At 32.4% G+C, this 12,532-nt stretch overlaps 1 long non-coding RNA gene across 1 annotated transcript; it reads right to left on the bottom strand.

Annotated features, from left to right (window-relative positions):
* Positions 1-10,553: 10,553 nt before the first annotated feature.
* On the bottom strand, positions 10,554-11,598 carry LOC141487051 (uncharacterized). Its single transcript, XR_012468179.1, has 2 exons — positions 11,303-11,598; positions 10,554-11,243 (listed from the first exon to the last, which is right to left on the bottom strand). It is a non-coding gene; the product is annotated as an uncharacterized lncRNA (long non-coding RNA).
* Positions 11,599-12,532: the final 934 nt, after the last annotated feature.

Raw genomic sequence — 12,532 nt, 5'->3', positions numbered from 1 at the left:
AACAAATCGGCCAACAACGTTTTTGGAAGAATACATTCATGAACGTAGCTTACAGAACGAATAGTAGTCTGAGTAAATGCATCAAAAACATTAAAGACAAAACTTAGGTGTCGGATAGAACAGGACTATATTAGCTGACTTGTGGCTCTTGCCCAAAACTGTATATTGGCCAAACAGGGACAACACTTTCCCAAAGAATTAAAGAGAATAGAAGTAGTTTTGTAAAATTTTGTGCCATTAAATTATCGAATCATTGATCAACTATCTATTCACTTCACACCTTTGAATTGGTTACATTCAAATACTCTCAAAAAGTGAACAAAATTGAATATTTTCCACTTTGAATTCAAATAATCATAGCATTGGCTATTTGCTTGAAGTTATCTGACTAATATTGTCGAATGAAAAATATCAAAAACTGAAATCTTCCCAGTAACTCATGAAGCTAACGTGTTGCGTAACACGTTTTAAATAAAATTCTATTTAGAAAATTTTATCATTATCAACAATAGTATCTATTATTAATTTTCATCAAGTAACTGATCAAAATATTCATAATTTATGATTGTTTTTCGAAAAAAATGTTTTTCTCCTCATTTCAAAGTTTAGAGTGTACGCCAGTGAATGTGTGGTGCTCTTCTGACATTCAAGAGGAGCGTTCGGTGATATTTTATGCAGGAAAATATTTCGATTACTTTGTTACGTAGAGTTTGTCAGTGGCTTATTCCTTGGGGAAATAATAAGTTTGATCAAATACCGCAATCACTGGGAAAGTTGAATGTTTTTCTAATTCAGTGCCCTTTCATGAATACACTGGGAAAAGTAACTCTTTTTGAGATTTTCTATGTTATTCCGGAAAAGCTCAGCTATTAATACAGAACACTATTTGAACATTACGATGAAATTTTGGAAAGAAATATCTGAACAGATATCATTCACGAATATTGAAAATACATATTCAGGCAAGATAACTTTATATTGTATAGTAAGTACAAAATAATTAGGATTGGAATCGAAAATACAAATGTGATACCAGTTTCCAAGAGAATCAAAAGTATGATTCGATATTCGAAAATACTAATCAGAATGATAATAACTCCATATAAGAGTTAGATAGTATTGAATTAAATAATACAATATTATATGAAAATTTTCTGAGGATATGTATAACTGTGTAAATTACAGAATTCAATGACCAGTCTTATCCTGCGGTTTTGAAATGAAAATGACCCAATAGACGAACATGAATCTATCAGGAACACTTTTTCCACACCAGAACATATATTGCCTCTCGACAAGCATTACGCTAACCAGGAGATAACAAGAGAGTTCTAGTGAATAAAACGTGTGCGTCTCGCGACGAAGTGATACCTCAAACTAATCTTACAATTTGAATTTTTCAACTTATGAAAAACTTAGTTTACTACTCAAATTGTATGAATACAAATATGATAATGTGAAGAAAGGTTATTTGTTTGATGGTGCTGCATTTCCAAGTATAAAATCAGAACCTGTTTCAGATCTGGGAACACTATCCGTAGCAGTCTCACAAAACCAGGAGACCAAACGCGGACAGCGATTCCAAGAATTGCATTTACCTGATAACCTACGAGTACGGATAATCATACATCGGTAAAGAGGCCATTGAAAGTTCCCATTTTCGAGCACAAGAAACACACATAGCAAGGAGAAATCAGCAAATCCGGAATAGCAGAGCATGTTTGGACTCATCAACATAACATCAAGTGGGCTCAGGCTGAAATCATCCACAAGGAGGAACACTGGTTTAGGAGAAAATTTAAAGAAGCCTCATATATGTTGTCTAACAACGCATTTAGTCGAGCTAGCGTAGAGATACGTAACATATGGAAACCTCTAATTAAGCGGAACACGACCAACTCCCGCCAATCGGTCAGCACCCGCTAAAAACCAATGAGGCGGAGAGAGGGAAGAGGGGATAGGTGAAAGCAGTCGAATGACCTATAAATAGTCAGATCTCGAAGGAATACGTCCAGTTTTCACCCGAAAACGAATTTGGATACTAACAATCAAAACGTCGTGAAGTATATATATATATATATATATATATATATATATATATATATATATATATATATATATATATATATATATATATATATATATATATATACAGGGCTATTTAAATTCGTTTCTATACATGGGGATCTCGATGAGAGATAAGTGTCGGTTAAATTGTGGCAAAGTTGCGTATTTTAGAGATCTATTCAATGATGTGAAAAAATTGAATGTAGCTCTTTTGGTTCTGGAGATATACAGGAAAAACAAAAAACTCCCAAATTATTTTTTTGTCTTATTTATTCGCAGACATATTAAAAATCTGTCAACATTTTGCTATTGGCACTTGATGTGTGCTATCATGAATGACCATGAATCTTTTATATAGGGTGTTATCTGACTTGTGCCACACCCATCTTTGAATTTTCAGATACGGACCTGTATTTTTTGTTGTAGTTTTTGGATCGTAGACGTTCACTTCATACTGAGAAATTAAATTTCATTTTATATTACGGGATGTTTCGGTAATATTTGATTATAATTGGGTGGGTGAATAATTCCCTTTTAAATTACGGCCCTGGAAATGGGAGGACAAAGTTAAATAAAAACACGATAGGATCTTTCACATCTCCCTATGTACCGTAGAATTTTTAGAGAGTTTTTTTTCGTTTTTAGGTACCTATTCATTTTGTTTCCATTGCTCTGAACATTTTCTACAATGAACTTCGAATAAGAAAACCTTTCATGATTATTTGAAACATATCTAGAACAAAAATATATGATATGTGTTTTGATGAGCAGAAAAAGAAATGATAGCAATAATAACATACGAAACGAACACTATAATTGTAATGAAAATTGAAATGAAGTCCTCATCTCCTTCAATCACCGAAACGACACACACAGAAGATCCCTCCACCTGCCATGTTTAAGACAACGACGCTCAGTCCGATTCTCAAAATATAATCATCAAAAACATAGAAAAACATGACCAGAACCTTCACTAACAATCACTATCAAATAAGAAGCATTCCAACATTATCAACATTTTGAAAATTTATCAATAATTTCAAGCAAGGAAACCAGTCAAATATCCAATGTGTTATAAAAAATTTCAAATAAACAATTGAAAAAGCCTCTAGCCAGGGGCGAAACGTCTTGAAACTTAATTGAAAAAACTTTTCCAACTCAAAGAGAATCCAAAACCCAAGAACAACGAAACAACTATACCAAACAGTATTCAAGAACCCACTCAAAGCGAACAAAAAAATTAATGGCAAAATAAATGTTCGAATTGGAGTCCTTCCATTTCGAGACAAATAATGGGCCAATAGGATGGCCTGCAAGATCACCAGATATTACTATTTTGGACTATTTTCTATAGGGGAAATTGAAAAATAGGATTTACGCTGGTAGAGAGATAGAAAATGTGGAAGACACGAGATTGAGGATTTTGAATGATTTCGCAACAATGCAGCAAATAAGTAAAAATATATCAGAAAAGTTAAACTCCATAATGAGTTTGTTATGTATATATGAATTGATGACAATTAACCGAACTTGTTTTTTAAAATGAAGGGATATCTGTCAAAAATAAGCAAAACGTTAACTTTATCCTAGTTGCATAAAATTTGGCATATGGATATAAAATTGCCGTAGACACAACTTTTTCAAGTAACTTTTTGTTAAATTCGATCTAGAAAAGCACTTTTTCAATTTTTTTCAAAAAAAAGTTGAATTTGACAAACACTGAACGTCAGTGGGTCGCAGTTGGCCGCATCATTTTAAGTTAAATTTAAAGCACAAACAAGTGCTGATGTTAAACTTCATTGAAACTTTTGGAAAAAAAGTTGGCTGGTGAGGTTGAATAATTCAGTTTTAACCATTATGTTGTGTCTTAAGTATTTCAAAAATAGTTTCAAAAAGTTCATGAAAAATGAATAGAAGGAAAAAACGGAGTTGTGTTACCTTGAAAACAAATATTTTCCATCTGCAGCTTCCGTAATTAATTGATTTTTTGTTCAGAGATGAGTGTCGATGATTTATTCGGTTTATAACCATCAGATTTACGTTTTAGAGAGTCACCTTCCCGTGAAGGGCGATACTAATGTCTGAGGACTTCATATCGCCATCCTCTCATCGACAAAAATCAGCCGAACATGACCGAACATGATAAAGGTTATTTTTCATTTATGTAACCCAAAATATTAAATTTGAATGAACTCAGTGTTGCACTATCTTTGATATGAATAGATAGATTATTATATTGAATCAATCCTTTGTGAAACATAGAATTCATGTTATTTATGTGATTGGTTCTATTTACATGAAAGTTTGAACTTCCTCTGGTCTGATAATTGTGAACTTAATTATTGAATGTGATAAATTGATTTGAATAGGAAGGTGACTGTTCTTTCAACATTTTATTAATAAAAATCATCGTAACACAATATAATCGGGTTTTCAATGGATTCCAGTTCAGTATGACTAATATTCTATAGATGGGAGTGGGTTTCTTTCATTTGATTTCTGCAATTTTTGTGATGCTGCGATTCTGACAGAATCTATTAACGACAGTAAACTTGGACAATATTCGAAGTGAGGTTGGATTATAGTTGTATAGACCGTTATGGATGTAAAGAACGATAACTGTTAACGTATTCATGAAAAGAAAAATATTTTTTACTTATTTTGCTATGAACGTAATTGAAATGACTTTTGAAAGTGATGAAGTTATCTATTTTGAAGCCAAGATATTTTATTTCTTGCACTATTTTGATGTTTTCAATGTATATTCATATATTTATGTTATTTACATTGATTTGGCTATATTTGTATCTGTAAGTTATCATCATGACCTTGGTTTTGGGATTATTCAATTTGAGCCTAATAATAATCAGAAAATTCACGAACATTTGTTCATTCTCTCTATGGCCTCATCCAGGTTCAGACTATTGACAATCTCAAGAGTATCATCAGCAAACAAGTTTGCTGATGATACTATCAGTTTTGAACAAAATTGTTATCGTTCAAATAAAAAATGTATAGCAAGGGTCCTGGGACACTGTCCTGAGGAACGCCGGTAGTTAAATTTTTTTCACTGGAGATTACATCATTCACCTTGGTTATTTGAGAACGACCTTTCAGGTAATTATCAAACCATTAAAGAACTGTCCCATGAATTCCATACTACTGCAGTTTAATCAACTGGATATCGATAGATATCAATTGTTTGAAAAGCTCGTTTAAAGTCCAAAAACACTGCAACTATAAATTCATTTTCGTCTATCAAATATTTCCATTTTATTATTGTCACTTTCAAAGCAGTCTCAGAAGAGTATACTGTTTAGGAACTACTTTGCTATTGTGTTTTATATATTTGCCATTTATGTCACCATGGGATTTTTTTTCGTTTCGATCTGTTTTCACAAGAACATATGTGTTTACAAACAGAAAAATGTTTATGATTCTCTTATTGAGCATATATTCAGCCTCATACATTGAAAGATATCCAGCACTCTCGAAAAAATCATGTATTTACACTGTCGATTCGCTTGCCGGGCAGTGCTGCCTCCGACCGACAGTCTCGCGAACTAACATTTAGCAGGATTCCGCCACAGCCAAGTTGATGCCCGTTTATGAGATCCGGCGGCTGTTACTTTCGCCTTTTGATGTTCGTTGCCAGTGTTCAGACTATTACTTTTACTTTTAACCAGGATATCGCACACGAAATAGTACTGAATGTTCTAGATTTTAAGATTTCAATGTGTGACGGTGGAAGTTCAAGGATTCGTCCTTCGTGAAGTACGCATATTATGGAAGGTTAAATTGTTAGTTTCATGTACGAGGTGTAACTGGAAGATCAGGTATTCCCAAATGAAACAGATGAATAATGTATTATCATTATTTATTTCTCCTTTCTCTAATATCCCCAGCAAATTAATAAATCTTCCTATTCAATCAGCACTTCAGTTCTAATATTTTTTTGATTTCTGCTACCATCTGCTAAAATCTAATTAACGGAAAAACAGATTTTAAACAGATTTTTTCAAACAGATCAATTATTTTATCAATTATGAGTTAACTCTGACATACATTTCATTGATTCATTTCTCAAAATATACTGCAATTCCCGGAGATACAATGATCATAATGATGAGAGTGATATGTCACCCTATTCCAGTTCATGTTATTCCATACATATATCTCTTTCATTGTGTGGAATGCTTTTTTCAAATTATATTTGTTGAAGTTATGGCTCCGCAATTTTGAATATTACTATTATTTTATTTTCATAATATCGGTTGGAACATCTGTGCCGTTTTTCTGTCAAATTCATATACAGGAAATTTTTGCATTTTGGTCTATAAGCAATAGATTACTCTAAATAAAACTTTTGTAAATATTCATGGTTCTCATGTCACACTTTCATATTTCTCGACATCTAGTGATATGTACTGGTCCCAACAATTTGAAGCATTTTCCATTTACTCTAATAATTTTTTCAGGTCCACTCGTTTTTAAAAAAAACGAGTTTAAACGAGTTTGGATAGCTCTAACCCAAATACAACAAAACCGCTATTCTTGACTTTGAAGGAGTATGAATGTCAAGAGAAAGTAATAAAAATTAGACGTTAGTTCACAATATCTTGTTTCCAACCGATTTCTATTACAAACAAGGCAGGCTGATTATATTGTCATAACCCTGAAATACCTAAACTCTCAAAAAGATTGGTGGAGTTTTTTTATGAAATTCTTTTTTACCAAACACCATTTTGAACCGTTCCAACTAATATCATCACAAGCTGACCTATTCTAGTTTAATATACATGTATATCTGCAGATTCTCATAGTTTCATTATTTAATGATAATAATAATTTTATTTCCCACCACATAGAGTTGAAAATTTGTTGTATAATGAGAAGATATGATTAACAAAATGAAGGAACATTTTTTGACACATATATATCGGGGTTTTCACAGTGTAATGACTAATTTGATATCAACATTTGAAATGTTTTCCAAGGAGCGATAAAAGTAGAAGGAAACAAGAGTAGAAGAAAAAAAGGAGAGGAAAGAGAGAGAGCATTATTGATAATCCAGTCATGACTTCACTCGGCATCAAATTAATATTGTTTGAATTTAAAACGAAATTGCAAAATTGCATTCGATGTGAAATTTCTCATCTGTTTATAATAAGACCAATTGTGTGGTAATTGACTCTTTTTAAATTTATGAAGTGCTTCATCTGTGAGTTTGTGCATGGTTTTGATGGTATCAGTAATCCAGGGCGCATATCTATCGATTCTAATAGTGGAAGTTTTTGTGGGAGCATGGTACTTGATATAAGATTAATAATATTCTCATTTAGTATATTCACTTCAGTATCAATGTCATCAGTTCCAAAAACAAGGTACCAGGGGATAATCTGAAGATCTCTTTGGATATTTTCTTCCTTTATATTTTTCAAGTCCCTATAAATGATGTTTTTCTTAATATTACGAAACTGATTATTCAATTCGAATTCACACTATAAACTGTTGTTTTCAGATACCAGGCTGGTTTCCACCCAAGGGCGATATTCATTGAATCGATGAGACATATAGATGTATTGGCTATTCTAGTAGGGTCTTTGATGACTTGTTCAAAGTCGAATGACTCTATGATAGAGCTGAACTGAGTAACATTGGAAGTTATGTCTAACATATTCATATTGGAATCGTCGCTCCTGTTAACACGATTTTGATGAATGAACCTATAATAGTTGAGATTAACAGTATTACTGGGAATGCCTGAGTAGCCAAGTTTCAGATACACCAACACTATCACAATTACACCTATAACCTCATTTTCAAAATCCAAAAAGTTTTCCACCAGTGATCTCGTATTGAAATGAGCTATTTTTAGTTTCATATTAATTCAACTATAACTTGCCGCTAAGATTTCAGTTGAGATAAAATAAAATGAGAGTGAAAAAATGAAATGAAGAAAAGAATGAAGGATACTTTACTTTACTTGAGTATATAAGCAGAAAATCATGAATCATGCAGGCATTAGCGCCGAAATATTGTAAATATTCCTAATGTTTGTGACTATAGTTATGATTGAATGAAAAAAAACACATGAATGTTGACATCAGATATGTTACACCTTACAATTAATATGCAAAAAAAGAAACGATAAATTGAAAGTTACAGATAACTGCTTTGTTATTTTATGTAAGAAGAAGAACTCAAGAAATAATTCTATGAATATAAGCCTCTTTTCATACAATATTGTTATTATTGAACTATTCAGAAAGCAATCTCATGTTGAAAACAATTATCAGAAATTTGGATTATTCGATGAGTATGAAGAATACAGAAAGATACTCTTGAAGGCAAATACAGAAAAACACCTCAATTTTATGTGATGTAAGATTGTTAGATTGACTGACGGTGACCAGGAGATTCATAATCAATCAACAGAATTACTTAAAATGTATAATCAAGTACCGTGATTATTTATTGAAACTCATTAAATATATACAGGGCTACGGAAAGAGTTTGAGAACGGATGATTTGGAGTAAAAAAGGTAGGTAAGTCTCTCCAGGCAGCTTGTAGATTTAACACCCGAACGAACTATGAATGCTAAAGCAGTAAACAAACTGACAGATGGAAAAAAAGCATACAATTTCTTTCCGAACGTAGAAATGTCACTCTATCTAATTTTATTAAAAAAATTAAGATCATTCGTATATCACAAATCAGTAGCAGTTTGACAGAGACAGTGTCATAACATTGGCACAAAGATCATTGTTCATTTGATGAATGAGATTAGATTAATAACTCAACACGTTGTATTTGCAGATTTACATGTCAATAGGATGAAAAAGAATGGTACATAACTCTAAAAATCAATAGATATGATGAAGGTGTGTATAGTTTCTTTCGAAAACATATTAAATCAAAATTTTTTGTATGAAATATCCAAAAGGGAAGTTCTACGAAATAATTTCATTCATAAATGCTTCTAAGAAAAAGCTGTATTCGATCGAAATCTAAAAATGAATGAAATCCACACAATTTTGAACTGGTTATAAAACCTTTATGATTGTATTTCAATGAAATTATCAAATGTGATATTCAATTAATCATGATTCGGCACATATTCAGCTCTCTCAAATTAGAGATCAAGAAAACAATCTGCGAGGAAGAAAGAAAGGTCGCAAAATTGAAATTCGCGGATTGTCTACGCGTTCTGGAATATTTCAGAGTACCTGTCAGAATGTTACGAGATATTATGGAATATTATGGATTGTTCCGAATTACTGTCGAATGTTTTGGATTGTTCTGGAAATAACTGGAAGACTAACTTTTCTTATATCCTCAAACTACAACTTTCAGGTGAAAATGGGAATTTTTTTCTTGAATAGGGAGTAGAGGCCACCACAATCTATAGCTTTCATTGACCTGGGATATTCCCGAATGATCCAGATTATGGCAGAACTTTCCACCATATTCTGAAATGTTCCGGAAATGTTGTGGAATGCTGCAGAACAGTTTGGAATGTTCTGCACTGTTTTAGAACTATCTGAATAATGAAAATTTCAGCTTTTTTATCTTCAAAAGCACGTCCTCCAGGTAAAAACGATTTTTTTTATGGATAGGGGATAGAGAGCTATCTCTGATCCTGAGTGATATGAAACGTTACGGAAGTTTTTCCGAACATTGCAATCTTTTCTCGAACATTCCAGAACATTCCAGATTATTCTGAATTGTTGTGGAATGTTCAAAGACCTCCGAAATGAATATTCTGAAGTTTCTTTCTTTAGAAAATCCTAGTTATTTTCTAAATAACGAAACTTCCAGCACTCATATCTTCCAAAGCACGCCCTTCAGATGAAAACGGAAACCTTTTTTCATAGTCAAGCTATTGTGACACTAGAACAGATAAGAAATTTTGTCTCATATATTCTACTAGATACACGGTTGGAGCTAGTTTGGGTCATTATTTGAATACTATATCCACTGTAACAAATTTCAAAACGAATTAGAACGAAAATGAAATCTAAGGGTTGGGTCTCACTCTGTCGAGGCATCGGAAGTAACACATCTGAAAATGTTCCAGAAAGATTTCACACTCAAAATAAAAAGTGGGTTAGCGATATTTCCTGAATGTCAACTGTTAGAAATCGTATCTGTTTTTAACACACTTTTATTAGCTTCACCTGTATGTATGTATGTTTATTTGTTTGTAACTCTCAAGCTCGGAATCTGTATTTGACAGAATTATCGACAATAATACTTGATCTATTCGTGGGCAGATGGCGCTGTACGTAACTTCCTTTATGTATCGACATTATTGCTTGATCTATTCGCGGGCAGATGGCACTGTACGTTACCACCTTGATATATCGACATTATTGATTGATCTATTCTTGGGCAGATGGCGCTGTACGCAAACTCCTTGATATAATTCGAACTCACTCTTCATGTATTTCTTCATTTGAAAAAAATATTTTTTTATAAACAGGCGCGCCTGCTGCCTTATTTGTAGCCCTCCTTTGCGCGCCTACTGCCTTGACTTTGGTAGCTGATTTTCAGGCTCCCTCTCCGGAATCGGAAAATATTAATGGTCATTTTTCTGAACAATATACGGCTGATTGATCCTAAAGATCAGATAAAATAAATTTATTTGTAGAAGACTTAAAAACACGCTTTCACAGCATACGAAACTAAAAAATGTAAAATAAATATAGTTTGAAAGTATAGTTTAAAATATAGTTTTAAAGAACATCAAACGATGCGCACGTCGCTTTTTTCACAATAATACTAGTATTTTTTTTCTTTATTGTTTAAATTTCATTCTAAAAAAATAACTTTTCAGTTCGATGTTTAAAAGCGTGTTTTTAGTTTTTTTAACTATATTTATTTTTATTTATATAGCCCTTTTTATGTGAGAATAATAACTCAAGTAATTTTTTTTTATGTTAAACTCATAATCTAACGGTTAAGTAAATAGATACCATATTTTCTTTCATTACAACATTGTCTCCCATTTAGATCCATGACACCGAACCATCTAACTCGCCAACGTTTCAAACAAAGACATACTTTTTTATCTTGGCCACGGATCTCGGACACACTTCTCTGAAATCGAGACGTACACGCTGGACCATATTTCCCATAATTCAAGCTCCCAGATTCTCGTAAAAAGTTATATCTGAAAAATGCATAAAAATAAATTATTACAAATCCTCTACGCCGTAATTGAATCATAACCTTGCAACTCACGTAACGCTGCTATCACAATTTCAAAAATTGTTTTATAGTTTTCGTTGTTAGAGATAAGCCATCAGGTTTGGGATTTTTTCTGGGTTACGACACGGTTCTTGATTTTTGAAGTTGAAGAATTGATGGAGCACACACGTTACCGCCGAATAAACAACGACTCTCTTGAGAAGTTAAGGGAAACTAAACAGAGCATAAAAGATTATTTTAGATGGTTACTCAGATAGAAAACCAATCTGATTACAATACGAAATATTCATTGGAAGCAAGTATTCGAAAAAGCTTCAGTATATACTCCAACTATTTTTTGAATGAATATGCTTAATGTTTATAAATAAATATTTTGTAAAGAAACAGCACTTTTGAACTCTTCAGAACAAACTTTTTCTTACCTTTGAAAATAAAAAGGTAAGAAAAAGGAACATAAAATATGAATATAAAATCTCAAGTTTCCGTACTAAGACTTGATATGACTTTTTTTTGGTATACTTCTTTTCTCTCTATAAAGTTCTATATAGGCATATCTAGCTATTTATCTGATTTCACCAATAGTAATGTCCTTTCTTCGTCTGCGTCTATATTCATTCTATTCTCAGGAAATAATAATTTTTCAAATGGTAAATCCGTTTGTGTCAAGGATATTTTTTGTATCTATGGTAAGTGACAAAAATGATTTTTTCTGGCGACGATGAAATTATGTTACCTACATGGCGTCTCAAGTTGTTTGTGAGGTAAGTAATTTGAAATTCGAAACAAAGCTATTGTTATTTGGAGGCGGTTTTATTTTAAAGATGAAACCATTGAGAACCCTCTTTGATCTAATAAAAAAAAATGTGAATTGAACATTTTCCCAACGATATAACACAATTGATATTGCCGAAAAACCTAATGTTGAAACGAACGGAAGACGAATGTCTTACTCAGTTTCTAGAAAACATTTAGGAATTGTATTTTTTCAAAAAAAAAATGTTCATTTCATGATTTGTTTTCAATTCCATCGATCTAGAAAACAGCTATTTATGATATGAGTTGGAAGTAAGGTTTTGTTTTGTAAGTGAAAAAGTGAAAGTTGAGCATTTCACACCAATATCATACAGTTTTTTGTACAACTGTCCTGTTTTCATAATGAAATAGATAAATTCTGACTCGGTGTGAGGTGGCACCGAGTCACCTGGTTACCGACAAACAGTATTGTTTACAGCTCAGGTGTTTTATTCAAAG

Source organism: Leptinotarsa decemlineata, unplaced genomic scaffold (assembly GCF_025532065.1).
Source record: "Leptinotarsa decemlineata unplaced genomic scaffold, Ldec_3_MD MMD2_tig00078346_RagTag_RagTag, whole genome shotgun sequence".
NCBI lineage: Eukaryota > Metazoa > Arthropoda > Insecta > Coleoptera > Chrysomelidae > Leptinotarsa > Leptinotarsa decemlineata.
Note: the sequence above shows the minus strand (reverse complement) of the source record. Positions and strands in the feature narration are given on the sequence as shown.